The sequence below is a fragment of the Podarcis muralis genome, chromosome Z, assembly GCF_964188315.1.
Source record: "Podarcis muralis chromosome Z, rPodMur119.hap1.1, whole genome shotgun sequence".
Classification (NCBI taxonomy): domain Eukaryota; kingdom Metazoa; phylum Chordata; class Lepidosauria; order Squamata; family Lacertidae; genus Podarcis; species Podarcis muralis.
The window spans coordinates 24,024,413-24,037,885 of NC_135673.1; positions in this window are offsets into that span (position 1 = coordinate 24,024,413).

Genomic DNA, 13,473 nt, shown 5'->3' on the forward strand with positions numbered 1-13,473 from the left:
GAATTTGCCGCCGAAAATGGCGTCCTGGATTATTTTTCGGAAATTGGGCAAATGTCCTGGAAAACCAGCAACAGGGGTTAAATTAATTTTAAAAAGATTGACAACTTTTGGGAATATGGCAACCCTAGTCAATTCTATTATTTGTCTTCACTGTAGAATGCCATTTTTACACATCAAATACCCTAGTCTTAAGTTACTTTCCCATTTTATCTTCACACCAAGCCTGTGAGGTGGGCTAGGCAGAGAGATGAGGGTTGGCCCTTGTTTCAAACCTTTACTCACTTAGCGATACATTCCATGGCTAAGTGAGTAGGGATTTGAAACAAGGTCTCTATGCTGGCTGCAGCTGATGGGAATTGTAGTCCAAAACATCTGGAAAGCACCAGATTGGGAAAGGCTGTTGCAACCACTACACTACAGTGGTTCAAGTGTATGCATTTAAATTCAGTCTCTGTGTTGACCTAAACATTACATCATTACTCAAATATTTGCTGAGGTGCACTTATCTTCTTAAATAAAATGGTTGCCACACTCATTGTGTACAGGCGACTCTCAGCTTACCCTGGGGATAGCACCTAAAGCTAAAATCCCATATAGTCAAAACACATTGGGTTCAATGGCGGTGGGGTTGCCAAAGTCTTTTTCCCCCAGATGCCTGCCCAGTTTCTGCTCCCTTTTTAGTATAAATAAAAAAATAATAATGGGCAAGCTTGTAAATCTGAATGCCACAAGTTAAATGTGCAGAAGTTACAAGTTGCCTGTCCATAGGTATATGCTGCTTTCCTATCTGTGCCATGTCTCAGTTCTTGGCTATTGGGTGCTGCAACAAAGGCCTGGTCCAAAGACAAATGGATGATGTTGAGGCTAGCAGGGTTTGATTGCTCCAGTGGATGGGAGCTGGAGCTGGGAAAAGGCCTAATGGAGAAAGGAACCTAGAAGGACCCACTGCCTCAGTCACAGCTGTAGCCAGGATTTTTCTTAGGAGGGGCAGGCCTTTTGTTAGGGGGGCAGAATCTGAGTTAACTCTGTATTTTTATTTATTTAGGGGGTGGGCAGCTGCCCCTCCCTGACCCCCCTAGGCTACGCTTATGCCTCAGATGCATCACTGCTGAAAGCCCAAAGGCCTGTTATTTAATGCAGTCATGTTAAATTACAGTGGACTTGTCCTCTGTGAGACTGGAATAATTTGGATAATTTATAGTCATTACAAGGCAGAAGGGCCAGCTTTTCCAGAGGATTGGGGTAGGGGATACCACAACGTTTCACCAGTGTGAACGTTTTGTTGCTGACCAGAATGAATTGTTTGTGAATGTTCCATGACACCCAATCAGCCATTCATAAACTGTACAGAGACATCTCTGTCAAAAGTAGCTAATCCTCTGCTGAAGTATTATTTCCTTATTTTCCCTGAGTTGCACAAGCTGGATCTGAACCTCCTAGATGACATCTCTTTAACCAGAAGTCAAGAAATGTTTGTAGCTGCAGAAGCTCATTGCTGAGGAAAGAAATAACAAGAGTGCACTAACAGGCTGAACAGAAAAGCACAGCTTTTTTTTTTTTTAAAAAAAGGAAATATATTCTGCCCTTTTTGAATAATTGATGCAGAGAGTATACCTGACACACAGACCTGAAAAGCTGCAACTGGGAAGCGTTTTGGGGAAAGGGCCCTTCATTAAAAAGAAATTCTGCTACTGCTTGCCATGCAGAAAACACTTGTCCCAACTCAGCTCAAGAAGCTCTAATGGGATGTGCTGCGATAAGTCAGCAGGGTAGCAGAACTTTCTAACCCCAATGCTCTGAAGCAGAAAGTAGCTCTGTGGTAGAGAACATACTAAGCATGCAAAAGGTCCCAAATACAACCCCTGGCATATCTAGGTAAGGTTGAAAAAGACTCGTGTCTGAAACCCTGGATAGCTGCTGCCAGTCAGTGTAGACCAAGGGTAGCCAACATGGTATGCTCCGGAGGTTATTGGATTGCTCTTTCCATCAGCCCCATCCAGCATGGCCAGTAGTCAGGGATAATGGGACTTAGAACCCAGGAGATGCAAAGGATACTGAGCGAGATCACTGTGTGTTTTCCCCAGCCCCTCCTGGGCTGAGAACTATTTATTTCTTTTCACTTATGAAATGCTTTCCATGAGGTAAAAAGGTAAAGGGACCCCTGACCATTAGGTCCAGTCATGGCCAACTCTGGGGTTGCAGCGCTCATCTCGCTTTATTGGCCGAGGGAGCCGGCATACAGCTTCCGGGTCATGTGGCTAGCATGACTAAGCCGCTTCTGGCGAACCAGAACAGCACATGGAAACACCGTTTACCTTCCCGCCAGAGTGGTACCTATTTATCTACTTGCACTTTGACGTGCTTTCGAACTGCTAGGTTGGCAGGAGTTCCATGAGGTAGTCCAAAGCAATTTTACAATACAATAAAAAAAACCATAAACAAAACAACTGCATATATAAAAATAGCTCAAACATTTGCTTATACTGTACAGTATAAAGGTAAAGGTAAAGGTACCCCTGCCCGTACGGGCCAGTCTTGACAGACTCTAGGGTTGTGCGCTCATCTCACTCTAGAGGCTGGGAGCCAGCGCTGTCCGCAGACACTTCCGGGTCACGTGGCCAGCGTGACGAAGCTACTCTGGCGAGCCAGAGCCGCACACAGAAACGCCATTTACCTTCCTGCTGATAAGCGGTCCCTATTTATCTACTTGCACCCGGGGGTGCTTTCGAACTGCTAGGTTGGCAGGCGCTGGGACCGAGCAGCGGGAGCGCACCCCACAGCGGGGATTCGAACCGCCGACCATGCGATCGGCAAGTCCTAGGCGGTGAGGTTTTACCCACAGCGCCACCCGCATCCCATACACTGTACAGTATAGGTATAGGCTTTTGGTTGGATCCAGCAGGGCTCTATATTTACATTCTTATGTAATGCATGGATGTTTGCCTATGTGTGCATATCTTTCTTTTTGATGGATCAGGATGATCATTTTTGTGATCACTAGTGCCTGGGGTGTGGGGTGGGGAGACAGCAAATGCAATATAAGTGAAGGAAACTTTAAAGTTTCTGGATGCTGCTGCAAAAGCGAAATGTTAATAAGGCACTGTGGTAACATGCAAGCAATTTTATTCATCCTGCGAATATGTTTAGCATGTAATGGAAGCTGATAGATATAGTTAATGTAGCCTCTGTTTTACTGGCTCATCGACTTCTGTCAATTTTTTCTGTGAATTATTATTTTAATATATTTGTATTTGGCCTGAGTGGGATTCATTACAATATTTTTTTTGCCTGCGTTTGAATAATACAAAAACAGGGATCCTTTTCTCATCGATATTAGAAATAGGTTTATTACCCTTAATTATTTATTTAAAATATACACTGCTCTTTGTACTATTATTTAGCCCATAATAATGTAACTGAAAACAAAGCAATAACAAAATAAGCCAGTGAACCAATTTAGAGAAATAAGCCAATAACAGAATTAGCACGATACCCAAATTAAAATAGCAAATGAGGATGCAGCCCTGTAGCTCCTGGGTGGATGTTGCTCTTCAATGTCAGAGACAGAGCTCTGGTGTTGGACAGGGAGATCTGATGTCTGGTTCCTCCTTCCTGTGTCCAACATCACCTCCAGTGCCCTGGCAGAACTAAATTCAGAGCTCCAAACCATCTTCATCTAGGTATCCTGAAAGCACATGAAGGTGGAGAGGTTGCTTACTGTGTGCCTGGCAACTGTTCGGTTTTATTTTGTTTTAAGGGAAGTATTTTTACTTTTAAATAAATTAGCGTTGAAATTTAAGAGGAATAAAAAGTGAAAGGAAGAACTTCCTTTAAAAACAAAATCAGTGGGTACACCAATCTTACATGCTTGATAGCCAATCCCCCCCCCGCCCCCTTTAATTGAAACAGGAGAAGACATCATAAAGGCAACTTCTCCCATAAGGCTTTTTCAGATCAAGAATATGCAGAAACATTTAATGGAAATTTAAAAAAACCCACTGCCCACAGCAGTTTTGCAATGATATGGGAAGCTCAACGCTGCAAAAGTACAGAAATGCTAAAGAAATTCAAAAGCACCCTGTAAATGAGGCGAGGAGCAGGGAAATGCCAAACTCCTTTGCAAGGGAAGAAAACTTATGAGAAATTTAAGGTTTGGCACAGTGCTACTCCAGAGATGTCCAGTCCCCACCCCCCACCGCACCTCAAGTACCCTGAGAGAGTAGTAACACTTCCTACATGTGAATGGCCATTGAGCATCACCCATAGTTCTTTAAATATTCTCAGAAAGCTCCCTGTCACACATAAACAGATGAATCCCTTGAGCAGTTTGTTGCTTAACGCATGTACCAAATTCAGTATTAGCTCCCTGCTGCTTGTCTCTCTATCTCCCTGCCTCCACATTTCTTTAGCTGGATATGCAGGCCAGCAACATGATTGAAAGGCACATAATTACGCATCAGAAATGTTAATAAGCAAACTTATTACATCACGAGAGGGAGTCCATAGGCTTTAAGTGGAAGCCTTTAATTCAGCTGCTGGATTTGTGAACTCTATGAACCTGTTGTTCTACTTGCCTGATAATATAAACAATTTAAAGGAGACTGGCAGTGGGGAGGCTGCATCTGTAATATACGTATTCTCATTACCGGATAATGAATTCAGGGATGAAGAAGTGGTGTTTCTCTGTTTCATGTCACAACAGAGGAGCTCAGGCCCTGCACTACACTTGTTCTACAGTGTGAATTTTGGGAAGGTCCCTTAACCTCTGTGAAGCTCAACTATAATTGCCTCTGCAAAATTTCATTGGGCAACTGGTGCCAAAGAATAAACTTCAGTTTCATGACAACATGGTGCTGTGAGTTTGCAATTAAGAATTAAGAAAAAAGCTTCCCTGAATCGGTGAACTTCTCCCTATTTTCTTCATTACGCACTTTACTGCAGTTGTACTGAGGCTCCTAAATCAGGGCCATTGCCACTGATTAGCAGGAAATGGTATTAGAAATTGTGTCCTGGGGACTCCTAGTATCCTAGACCATAGGATAAGATAAGAGCAAGCAAGCTTCCCCTGAAGCCTGCTAGCCTTCTGGTGCAATCCTATGCACAACAAGCAAGGTCAGTGGGGCTTATTTCTAGGTCAGCGTGCACAGCGTTGTACGTAGCTTACCAATGTTTGCTTGCAACATGCAGCCATAGGAACCACTGATGATACAGGGTGCGTTTCCTCTTTATGTGAAACCAGTGGTGAATGGTCTGTGAATCCTAGGTCCTAGCATCGTTACCTTCCCCACAGTCTGTGGGACATGTTTTACAGGTGTTGGGGGTTGCCCACCTGTCATTCACTTGATATCAGTTAAAGTACTTTTTCTTGCATTGACAATCCATGGATTGTCATGCTTGGGAAGATTTGCATGTGTGGCCAAGCAGCTGATCAGTCATGCCTGCAAATCTCATTTTGGCTTAGCCACAACTTTAGCTGCCCTACAACTGACACCATACTTATGCCATGGTTAGGGCTGCTGGCAGTTAAAAGCCTAATAATGAATCAACTAAAAATCCTTAATTGGTTGAGATCCCTACATTTGACTATTAATCTTTACTCCGCAGTTTCATTAAAATCTTAACCAACTCACACTAGTAACATTTAATTTGTATGCACGATTTCTGATCCATCAGGGGCAAATGCAGAACAACTGGATTGAAGACTGTTTCCCAGCTGAAGATGTGGATAAATGGAAATTGAAGCCATTTTATTGAAATAAAAAAATGGCAGCAGTCCTTCCAAAGGATGCATATCTCAAGTAATTTTAAATGCAATATTCTGCTATTACATGATAAATGGTGGCTAAGTGTAATTTCAGTTTCAATAGTATATCTATTACAGTTGTACCTCTGGATGTGAATGGGATCCGTTCTGGAGCCCCGTTCGCATACAGAAGCAAACACAATCTGCATTTGTGCGTCTGCGCGGGTCACGATTTGCCGCTTCCGTGCATGCGCATGATGTCATTTTGACCATCTGCACATGCGCGAGCAACGAAACCCAGAAGTAACGCGCTCCCTTACTTCCGGGTCGCCGCAGCGCCCAACCCAAAAGTACTTATCCCGAAGCTACTTCAACCCGAAGTATGACTGTACTATTCTTTTAAAGGAGCTTTTGAACTGTATTTTTGCACACCACCATAATCTTCAAGTGATTTGATATTCCAGGGGTTACACGTGCTTACACAGCATTCTGTTTTCCTTGGAATGAGGGATAGCAGAGCCTGTGGTTTGTTTAGGATATATGATTTATTTATACATATATACAACCTGAGGGACGTGGGTGGCGCTGTGGGTTAAACCACAGAACCTGGGACTTGCCGATCAGAAGTTGGCGGTTCAAATCCCCTCACCTAGCAGTTCAAAAGCACCTCAGTGCAAGTAGATAAATAGGTACCACTTCAGCGGGAAGGTAAACGGCGTTTTCGTGCGCTGCTCTGGTTCACCAGAAGCAGCTTAGTCATGCTGGCCACATGACCCAGAAGCTGTCTGCAGACAAACGCTGGCTCCCTCGGCCTATAGAGCGAGATGAGCGCCGCAACCCCAGAGTCGGCCACGACTGGACCTAATGGTCAGGGGCCCCTTTACCTTTACCTTTTTACAACCTGAGCATAGGATAGAGGAGCTCGCAGCTTTATCACCCCAAAAAAGTCTTGCTTCTCCCTTAGCCACAGCCTTAGATTCCAACAGAAATCAAGCACGACTTTCCCTGACAGGCTTCCACCTTCTGCCTTCTGCTTATAGTTCATAAACACCTTAGCTCTGGTTTTTGCCCTTCTAACTAACAGCCAGTTGAGAGAGGGGAGGCACCCAGAGCCACTTCCTTAACAACTCATGCTAGAGGGCCACCACCAAGAAGCTAGCCTTGCTACTTCAACAACTGAATCCTCCATTAGATTTTAACCTTTGTTAGATCTAGGAATTAGAAGGGTCTCGGACATGTACCCTATACCCACCCCCACCCTAAACTCACACTATTGATGCTCTTTAAAATATTGATATGGGTTCCCACTTTCCTAGCAGTAGAAAGGTACAGAGAGACTTCATAAACAATGGGGGGGGGGGGGAATCAGCCCAAGGACCACCACCACCATGGGGGCCACATGTCTGCGGTGGGTGAAGCAGGAGGCAAAAGAGGCAGAGAAATTACTGTTACCCACATTTAGTGCAGGAAACTCTATTTAAACTATGCAAAAGTTAGAAGGTTTCTTTAGTACCATGCACATATCTGCATCCAGAGAAGCAAGAAGTATTATCACAGTTGAAGGGCACGTTCCAGGCAGGCAAAAGCACTGAAGGAGGGAGGGGAGCAAGGTTAGTGAGGCTGATGACGTAGAAAAAAGATGTAGCCAAGAGAGAATCCCAAGATAAGAAAATAAAAACAGAGAGAGCTGCATTTGGGCTCAGGCTGGAGGTTCTGCACCCCAACTTTATAGGATTAGCTGCCTTATTAAAAGAGTATTGGAGACTTGGAAGGTTTATGGTGCAAAGTCCGTAGTCTAGGCTATAATTGACAGATGGTGGAGATTCTCACTTTAAACACTGAGACCACAAGATGCAGGTGCATATGTCTTTGAGTGTTCCCCTTAAACTGCCCCCCTTCATATGAAAGAGTGGCGGCTATTCAATTATAAACCTTTTCCAACTGGATACAGCATTGACATGTGCGAGAGAGAGTCTGGTTTATCCTTTCACTTTGTTTCTTTACACCCAGGGTGACAGGCATCTGATACTGATGCAATTATTTATTACATTTATATCCCACCCTATCAGGGCCGTCTTTAGCATATGCATCACCGGGGTGCAAAGATCCGCCCAGCGCCCCCAAATTTAGTTTAGCCCCCAAATTAACTTTTATTATGTTTATATGAGACGCTACGCTTACACCTTATCTCTTGTTTACGAAAGAAGGGAGGAAAAAGAAATAAACTTTTTTATTTGCTCATTTATTTACATTACACTTATACTTAAGTATACAACACCACCACACTTAAACCTATAAGTACTGTTTAGGCTCCTACTTAGGAGAAACGTCAGTCATGTCAAAGGTGCCGCTGCCCCCACTGCCACATAGCAGCTCAGCTCAATACAACATGTAACATAATATTTTGATGTAAGAGTTAATTTTGTGTGCATGGCACCGTTGAGAAAGACAAGCGCCATCGTTGAGTCTGAAGCACCGCCGTTGTGAATGACAAGTGCTGCTGCTGGTGTGGCGCACCTTTGGTAAATGAGCCACAAAGTCGAAAGTCCTTTAGTGAAACAGTAGGTATACATTTTGGTAATACCTAGGTATATATGTATTTTGTTTTTCTAGCTTGATCAAAATTATTTATTATTTTATAACAGGTAAATAGTTAAGAGCTTAGGCGGCTTCAGCAGTGGGCACCTGGCACCCCCCAGAATTCAGCGCCCAGGTGCCCCACACCCCTTGCACTCTCGGGTAAAGATGGCCCTGCACCCTACCTTCAAGGAGCTGAAGGTGGTATATATGGTTCTTCTCCTCTGCATTTTATCCTCACAACAACCTGTGAGGTAGGTCAGGCTCAGATTGAGTGACTGGCTCAAGGTCACCTAGTGAGCTCCATGGCTGAGTGGGAATTTGAACCCTGGTCTCCCAGGTTCTAGTTGAACACTTTAACCAGTGTTCCTTCTGCAATGGAAAGACATTGCATCAAACCACCATGGAGAGCACTGGGTCCAGGTGATCTGTGTAGCCTCTCGGACTGCTGCCCAGGTGCTAACTGGAGGTGGACAGCTTCAAGTCCTCCTCCCCCACCCCTTCTCTTCTTTGGACTGTAACTTCAAACAGAAGACTGCACACTGTAAAATAGGACACAAGACCCCGCTATGCAAGCACTCACAACACCAGTAAGAGGCAATGGGCTATATCCAGTGTTAACCCTATAGTAAGTCTGTAGACCTATTAAAATGAATGGACCTAAGTTGGTCATCATGGCCATTAATTTCAGTGGGTCTTCTCTAAGTAGGACTTAGCTTTGTTGTGTTGATTTCTATCTCCTTTGGTTAATTTATGAATGTTTATCTGCCATTAGCACTTCACATGTTAATATGTTATATATGTTTTGTGACAGATGTTATTTCTATGACAATGGTACTGTATCTTTAATTTTCTCAGAAGGTACTAGCCTTTGCTGTCCACAATATAAACCAGTTGTGAGTGGTAAGAATGAAGAATGTTTAATTTAGAAAAGAACAGTCTCTCCTCAGGGGAAAAATGTTAGTGTCACCGCAAACCTTGTTATTATAAAATGCTGTAAAATAAAAGATAGGAGTAGACTTAGTTCTTCATTGCTGGGCTCTCCATGAGCATGTGTGTCCCTGAGTGAGCATTTCTACTGTACAAGTGAATGGCCTTTATCTATTTCTGGGGGAGAGGGTAAAGTTTTGTACTTTGATTATCTAGTTCTCATTGTATGAAATGCTTCTCTGTGCACAGAGTCAGGTCCAGCCTCAAGACATTTTGCTGCCTATTGCAAATCTCAGTTTGAGGTACCTGACTTTAATGCTGAAGTCAGCATTGCCCATTGAACTTATGGGCAAGAGGCTAGCATATGGGACTCAAGAGGGAAGAGGGGCAGGGCTGCTGCTGCTGCTGCCGCCGCTGCCACACCAGAATCTGCCACCTGAGGCAGCAACCTCACTCCACCTAATGGTATAACCAACACTGCACATAGTGTATTGCACTCCAAAGGATACAAAGAGTACAAGTTCTCTCTCTCTCTCTCTATCTCTCTCTCTCTCTCTCTCTCTCTCTCTCCACACACACACACACACACACGTAATAATGATGGGCATATTGTTAACAACAGTGGGAAAATTAGAGTGTGTGCCCCTAGTTAGACATAGAGCTGATTTTTTAAAAAACCACTTAACATACAATTAAATGCACTTCTACAAGAGCTTGTCAGAGTCTCTTATGCTACACAGCACTAACACTCTGTATAGAAACAGCTTGAGAATACTAACACTGACAAATGTTAATATCCCATGACACAACTAGGCTTGACTATCTATTAGCACCTTCAGGTTCTAGGGGAAAAAACAACTGTTTACTTGCAAGAATGATGCTCTTCAAAATATAAATTATGACAGGAACAGGGGGCATTGTTGGCAGTGATGTGATCTGCAGAAAGACAACGAAAAGGCCTGGGTTGGAAATCCACAGACTGAAAGTACGGAAGGAGACATCTAGGCTCATAGCAAGCTTTGCAAGCATGCAGTAAGGGGCCCAGTTCAATTCCCAATTCTAGGTAGGCCTGGGAAAGACTCATACCTGAAACTCTAGAGAGTCACTGCCAGTCAATCAAGACAAAACTGAGCTAGATGCACCAATGGTCTGACTTTAAAAAAGGCAGATTCCTGTGCATGAGAAAGAGCCATAGTTCTGTGGAAGAACAAATGGCTTGCATGCAGAGGATTTGGCTTCAGTTCCTATCAGCTCCAGGTAGGGCAAGGAGAAATTCCCCTTTTGAAATCCTGGAGAACTGCTGCCAGTCAGTGTAGACAATATTGAGCTAGATGAACCAATTGTATAAGACAGTTCCCATGCATGTCACGCCTTGCAGGACTGAAGTGACAAGCATTGCCAACTTTTAACTGGCTCTTCTTTCTGTGCCTCTAGCAGCCATTTGATCTGCATCTATTTACAGTGGTACCTCGGGTTAAGTACTTAATTCATTCAGGAGGTCTGTTCTTAACCTGAAACTGTTCTTAACCTGAAGCACCACTTTAGCTAATGGAGACTCCTGCTGCTGCCGTGCCGCTGGAGCCCAATTTCTGTTCTCATCCTGAAGCAAAGTTCTTAACCCAAGGTACTATTTCTGGGTTAGCGGAGTCTGTAACCTGAAGCGTCTGCAACCCGAGGTACCACTGTACTCTATATACAGTAAGTAAATCCAATCTATATATATTGTAAATGTAAAGGAGATCATGGTTGTACACAGGGTCCTCTCACCCTCCCCTCCTGTTTTAACCTCGTAACAGGCAGGTTAGGATAAGGGATAAGTGACCAGCTCAAAGTCACTCAGTGAGAACTTCATGGTTAAGTGGGAATCCTAGTTATGACATGTGTGAACATGCTGGGAATGTGGGCTTGGGAGAACACATCTTTGTTTGAGACTATCCTGCCATGTGATACCCAAAATCTTCTTGACACAGTGCATGTGGAAGGTATTGAGGCATTGCTCCCGGGGGGCGGGGTGTAAGTTGCCCCCGATGCACTACCATAATGCAGCATGCTCAACATACAAGCCTAGTAGACCTTCATCTTGATATTGGTTGTTTGGGTTGTATATTGGTTGTATAAAAATGATCTTCCTTCAATTGGCTTTAAAGTGCTTTGTTTTTCAGTTTCCACATTTTTTGTCATTTTGCTGGGTAGAAATCAGTGGAGTACAGCTGATGGGACTGTAGTTACCTTACCTGGTTCATTGACAGCAGAATTTAAGTGTCCCCTAAGCCCTGAGGGAGGGGACTGAGGATTTTGAAAGATCTGGTAACTGATCTCCCACATTTGACCCTAAGGCCTCAGCTTCTACTTCAGAGGATTGCTGTTTTATGGGAAAGTTTTATTGTTTTACTGCTGTTTTACTGTGATTGTTTTAACTTTTATATTCTTGTAGACCTCCTTGGAAGCTCACTGAGCTGAAGAAGATTGGCCTTTTCAATAAGTAATACATTGGCCTCAAAAGCCAGTGCAGGATTCACTGCTGCACAGTAACTATATTTATTTACTTACAGTGGTACCTTGGTTCTCAAATGCCTCAGTACTCATACAACTTGGAACCCAAACACTGTAAACCTGGAAGTAAGTATACCGGTTTGCGAACTTTTTTTGGAAGCCAAACGTGCTCTGTTTTGAGTGTTACACTTCTGTTTTGAGTGCCACTTCCATTTTGAGTGTTACGCCGAGGTCTGTCTGGTTTTGCTATTTATTTTGCTTTTTTGTTTCTGCTGCTCTTTTTTGTGTGTGACTGTGTGGAGCCCAGTTCAGCTGATTGAGTGACTGCAGTGCATTGTTTATTGCTTTCATTTTATGAATCAATGGTCTCATTAGATAGTAAAATTCATGTTAAATTGCTGTTTTAGGGGTTGTTTTTAAAAGTCTGGAACAGATTAAACCATTTTGCATTGCTTTCTATGGGAAAGTGCCCCTTGGTTTAGAAACGCTTTGGTCTTGGAACAGACTTCTGGAACGGATTAAGTTTGAGAACCAACGTACCACTGTATTTTGTTTTAAATATTTCCAATGGGGTGCTGCTTGCAGTTTATTCCTGTAAACAAAATCTACATGAAATAAGCAAGGCAATAAAAATGTATATATTCTTTAAAGCCCTAATGTTAAATATTAATATTAAATGAAGACAATGTAGCAGCTACAGAAAAGTACTGGACTATCCTAATGCTGGTGGTGAATCACGGGATGAAAGCAGAAATGTTAGAAGTGTGTAAGAAAAGGTTTTGGGGAACCTCAAAGCAAGGGTAGCTAACTCCTCTTCTCAAGGCCTGATCTGGTCCCCAAAACAAAATTTTATGCCACTTCCCAAGAGTCCAATAATTTTGCCAGCGGAAGCAAAAACTAAACAGACTCAGTTCTGTGGTTAGCAGAGTGATTTAAACAATCTACCCAGCCCAATGTCTTTATGGTGTAGAATTCCATGGCTTTGGGAAGGTTATTGGTTCTCTCTTCTTTAAGGAAACATTGCAACAGATCTGCCCTAATGTCAGGAAGCAGGAGAACTTCAATACTGTAGTTGTGTTTATTTATGAACAACAGATCAGCAACTCAGGGGAGCAGCCAGGACGGCCATTGCAGTGTAGTGGCTAGAGTGTCAGACTAAGATCTGGGAGATCAAGGTTCAAATCCCCACTTAGGCCTTGGGCCAGTCACTCGCTCTCAGCCTAACCTACCTCGCAGGGGTGTTGTGATGATAAAATCGGGTGGGGGGGAGAGGAAAACTGTGTACACCACCTTGAGTTGCTTGGAGGAGAGGTGGGATATAGGTACAGTGGTAGCTTGGGTTAAGAACTTAATTTGTTCTGGACCTGAAACTGTTCTTAACCTGAAACTGTTCTTAACCTGAGGTACCACTTTAGCTAATGGGGTTTCCCGCTGCGCCGCCAGAACATGATTTCTGTTCTCATCCTGAAGCAAAGTTCTTAACCCGAGGTACAACTTCCAGGTTAGCGGAGTCTGTAACCTGAAGCGTTTGTAACCTGAAGCGTCTGTAACCTGAGGTACCACTGTATAATAAATAATACACAGGCAAGACTAAAGTTCCAACCAGTTCCTAGTGACCCACACACCAAGAAAGAGGATGGTCATTTGTACTGGAGAGAAGGCGCATCTGTTAGGCCACACCCACTACAGATGGGGATGCAACATTCTCCTGCTCTAATCATCCTGTCAGA